The 5,164-nt window shown below is 39.8% G+C and overlaps 1 non-coding gene across 1 annotated transcript; it reads left to right on the forward strand.

The window, feature by feature from the left end:
* The first annotated feature begins 442 nt into the window (after positions 1-442).
* Positions 443-515, forward strand: Trnav-aac (transfer RNA valine (anticodon AAC)). The gene has a single exon. It is a non-coding gene; the product is annotated as a tRNA-Val (tRNA).
* Positions 516-5,164: the final 4,649 nt, after the last annotated feature.

Below are 5,164 nucleotides of genomic sequence, written 5' to 3' on the forward strand. Positions count from 1 at the left end.
TCAGGGATTATAAATATATAGGAGGTCGGAGCGCTCTGTTGCTCCTCGCTTCAGGCGTCTATCGGTGAGTTACAATTTGTTTCCCACTTTCCCCTGCACATTAGCCGGCATTCACCGCGGCTCAAGTACTATGTTCCGCACGAAGTCCCCGAGCCCGAATAAGAGAGATAGAGAAAAAGTGAGCGAGAGATAGAGGTTAGCAAACAAGCTTTGGTTGCCACAGACTTGGCGACGGCAACCGAGATAGGGAAAAATGATGCAACATCGTGCTAGAATTAAGTCACTCGAGTGGTTTAATTGTGTTCTGCTACCTTCGAACAAGGAATGTATTGTGCAAAAGCAGATCCATGTACTGAGAGCGGAATTCTCATAAATAATGCGCACGCTTGGCTGAGTACAGCTGCACCTAAGGTGATGTGTTGTCGAACACTAAGCATGTATCGTTTCCGTGGTGTAGTGGTTATCACATCCGCCTAACACGCGGAAGGCCCCCGGTTCGATCCCGGGCGGAAACATGATTTTTTTTGGTTGTGTTTTTGCTGCTTTTTAATTTCGGGTCGTCTCAGCATTAGCAATTATCAAGAAGGGCTTCAGATTTTGCGATTTGTTTTGGATTATCCAATGTAAACAAATCATTGAATTGAGGTTAAGTGGTTCAAATCGATACAATTCCCTACTAGTTGTTTCGAAACTTTTCTCACGTTGTAGAACACGTTAATGGTTCCATTATCACCTAACAGTTGAATTTTTCCAGTTATTCAACAATGAGTCAAACCCAATTACTTTAAATGAATTTGCTTCTGTTACAAATAAACAACTCAAACAGCATCTCCAATGATAAACGAAACGAAACGAGATATGGAAAGATAGATAATCGCAATCTCTCCAGCGCTAATGCAAAGTTGCTTACCGAGCGCACCCAAAACAAATCATCGACGAAAGAAAAAAAAAAACAAAAACAATTCAGAGTTTGTTGTTATGAACAGTGAGAGGCCTGTTTTTGTTTTTGAACAACTGAACTGTCGGCAGCGAATAAATAGCATACGGAACATTTATCCTCACCAACAACCAGGTCAACAACAAGGCGATGAAAGCCACCGAGCAGCAGCAGAGGAGCGCAAAAAAAAAAAACAACCTGTGTCGGATTTTTCACTCTTTCCTCCATTGACGTCAATGTGTTTCGTTCGGATTGATTGAAATGCTTTTCTTGCCCGCTTTCCGCAGCTGCTGCTGCTGACATATTAGTCGTCTCTGACGACTTTTCCCTTGTGCCACCCAGGCTTCCTTCCGAACGAGTTGAGCGATAAATATTGGGATATTTTGCTATCTGAGCCATCTCCGGCAGAACATTCCTTTTCCCCATCCTCCCTGCTCCAATATGTTTCCAAATTTACGACTATGAAAAATATTTACCCAGGTTCACTCGCCTTTTTGTTTGGCGAAAAATTTGTTTCTCTGAATATTTGCCCAAAGTTTTATGGTTGTTTTTAACGGTCATGACAGACACACACACCCATATGTGGAGACAGACCCTCTGATGAACTGAACGGGAGGATATTTTTCCCGCTTGCAAACCATTTCTGTCGTTTTTATTTGTTTCATATTTTCAGATTTTTGCTCGTTAGAACACATTCCGAATCAGCGTTCCTCGTCAGCGGTTTATTGTTAGCACCATTTCGGTTGGCCACCACCACCCCGAAAACGCGAAAACAAACATGTGATAATTTTATTGCTTTGATGTGATGCTGCTGCTGCTGCTGAAATCGACACTCGTTACAGTGGTGGTGAAAGAAAGTTATGCTAACATTGCTGATGGCTAAAATAAGTACGCGCGCTCTGGAGTGCGAATTGTAGGACTCAGTTTGATTTTGGGTTTCGAGAGAACAACAATTTCGTTTTACTTTTACGGGGAGAGGAGGGGGAGTGGCTTTTGGCTAGGTAAAACGTGAGCCCCGGAATGTCATTCGTGAACGTCTGTATGAAGCTCTAGAGAAATCAAATGCTGTCACATAACTCTTGGGGAGAAGAAATTGAAACTCACGCAACAATGTTTTGTATGCGTAAAATATCGTGCCATGCTAGGATTATTGCTTTACGTTTGTCAGTAAATAATTCCCGGATTATCTTTTGCTGTTTTGAATTTTTTATTTGATGCCTTTTTATTCATATGGTATCTGAATACATATACACTAGTAATAGGTACGAAAGAGATATGATAAATCGTTGTGAAAGTGATTGTTTTTTCGTCGAGACCATTTTCGTACAAAGAATAGCTATTTACTGAAAAATAAATCTTTTTCCAGCCACAACCTCAAATCAGTTATTTTCTAGTTGATCGCTTTCCTGTAAATAATAATGGTGGCGGTTTTCATCAATTTGGGGAAGAGTAGCGAACCCATGTAACAACCTTGAGGAACTACTAACACGTGGTCTGCCCGATCAAAAGCTGCTTGCAAATTATGGCAAACTAAACCAGTTTTGAAACTAGAATACAAGCTCTGCAAACAGTGAGAAATGACTTCCTAATAGCTTCGAATATACACGCTTTCTTGACGAAAATTGTCAGTACCTTCTTGGAACTTTCTAATGTCGTTTTTAATTGGTTGAAACTTTGCCCTTTAAACTGTATCTTCACAACACCAATATGCATTTTCAGGTAGAAAAAGAGAATTGCGATGAAGCAGCCTACTTCTCGGTCCAAACACGAATCACCAGAAGGCGAAAAATGATACAACACGGTGTTGCCAGCGACTTCGCTAATAGAAGACGAGAGGAAGGTGTCACGAAAATATGTGTGGTGTGGAAGGCACATTGCGTTCACACGAAAGGTGATCAAGTGCGCAGTAGAAGGCGAGGCAATCATCTTCTTTGCTAGAAGGCGAAGTTGAAAGGTTCAGGTTTAAATGTGTCTCAACGGAAGGCGCGATTCCACCTTTTATTTTGCATGGAGAAGGCGTCGTTACGCCGTGTGTGTATTTAAGCCTTAAGATTACATTGTCGTACCTTATTGTACAAGATACAACATACAAAGTGCAGCAGGAGAAAATGCGATAAGGCTCAAAGTTAGATATTTTGTTATTTGTGTAGTTCATGACTTATTTCTGTTGACAGCGTATTTGGTTATGTTTACTTTAAAGTGTTGCATCAAAACTTCGGAATTATTTAACTGTAAATTTATGCAAATGTACGCCAGAGACGAAATTGCTGCTCGCCCAGGAGGCCGGATAATGTCATCTGGCCACTGTTTATTACATCGAAAAGTCTCTACAAGGTAATCCTTAGTAGCTGAACCCGGCAAGTAAAGGTCGACGGTTTGCAGTTACGCTAAACGTGATCAAATCGGCCGCGCATGGATGTCTCTCTGCCCGCTAGGTTTTTCCTGGAAACTTGCCAACTTGCCAAGAAAAATAGATACGAAGAATCATATCATTTCGTTTAGAAGACTTGAACGCATCTTCAAAAACAGCGTGGAGGCATATGAAATATCTCCCCAGGAAAATAATAGACTAGTAAGAGCTTTCTCATAAGAAACAACATTACGCACAATAACTACTTAACAGAGCTCACTGTTTTACTTTAACTGTGTGACTCTGAAGCATATATCAAATGCATCGCGAAAATGTGAAAGTTCAAATATTTTTTTGACTGACATTTTTTAATTTGGTGTCACACCCATCAAACAAACCGTTCTGGCTCCAAAAAATATGTGTAATCATCAATATTTTTCCCACATGAATCGTGTTTCAAAAAATAAAATCAATAGCACTAAATGGCCTCTTTTGCCCATAGAAACGTCTATGCAAAGTTTCAGCCAAATCAAAAATGGTGTATTTAATTGGTTGCCAGTTTTTTACGGAATTGCACCACTCTTGTTTGGTATAAGTAACAAGTGTTTTATTTTTCTTCGAGCGGCAGAAACACAGCACAAAGCAGAAGAGAAAAGTGTGGTGCAAAAACTGCTACATGCAAAGCTCATGTTGGGCAAGAATAGAGCGGTGAATATTCACTCGTCTCTTTCCACATTTTGAAGAGGATACCAAGCCTGCAAAGCGGGTTAAGAAGATACTTTCACTAAAGCTGTTTTCATTGCTGCTGATGTTACAATGAAAACCAGAGTTTATATCGCAATTTTTAAATACCAAGTGAATCCCTGGGTGAAGGCTAACTTTTCTGAGGATCAATACGTTGTTCTACATCGGAATGGAGCGCCATGTCGCACGTCAAATCGCATTCAAGGATGACTTACGGAAAATGTGAAGTTTTGGGGGACAGATTTGTGGTTCTAACAGTCCTGATTTTTACTCGTTGGATCATTAGATGCAAAATATCTCATTCTAGTCTTTAAAACTTTGAGGCACGAGGTTGTAAATATTGAAGGAATACGTTCGAAATGCATGCTGTAGCTTCCGGCGTGGTCTTGAGTGTGTCATTGATGAAACTGGAGGACACATCGAGTAAATTTGTTTGAATAAACCTAATAAAGATAACGCAACCCGAAAATTTTAACATCATTGCTTAAAGTAGTTGAAAACGAGATTTGGAAAAATGCAAAGAATATTCGCATTTTTTCCTGACGCGCCCTGTACATCTTCCTCTACGCGCATCACATACCTTTACAGAAACGACAACATTGGTGCTATAAATTGCTCTGGAGAATGCATGGCTGATGCAGTTTGTCAGGACTCTAACCATGAAAAATGACAGAAGGGTTGTGTGCAAAGCCACGACCGCAAGGTTGAAGTAGAACACTTTTACAAGAAAGATAACCCGGCTGCTTGCGTCTAATCAGATCAATCGAATTTTACGCTTCAACAAGGATTGACCATTTTCAATAATACAGTAAGTTGACAATTTTGACAATTTTTAAATTTTGAGATGAAATTTTTTCGGATGTCGTGCTCATGACTGAAGGAAAAGATAATTCAGTACGTTCTGATACACGGAAATAAAGTAAAATTCATAACTTTTACAAATTTAAAACTGTAAACTCAGGAGAAAACATTAACGCTTCAATCATCAGGTTTCTATTTCATCCTGAAAAGGACAATTTGTTGTTCAATTCAGTATCGGATAAGATGCCGATTACATCTTTGCGTTATCACTGACAGTGCGAACAGAGTATTCGTTTTGATAAAGTAAACAGTGAAATGCTGATATAACACTC

This window comes from Wyeomyia smithii, chromosome 2 (assembly GCF_029784165.1).
Source record: "Wyeomyia smithii strain HCP4-BCI-WySm-NY-G18 chromosome 2, ASM2978416v1, whole genome shotgun sequence".
In the NCBI taxonomy this organism is placed as follows: domain Eukaryota; kingdom Metazoa; phylum Arthropoda; class Insecta; order Diptera; family Culicidae; genus Wyeomyia; species Wyeomyia smithii.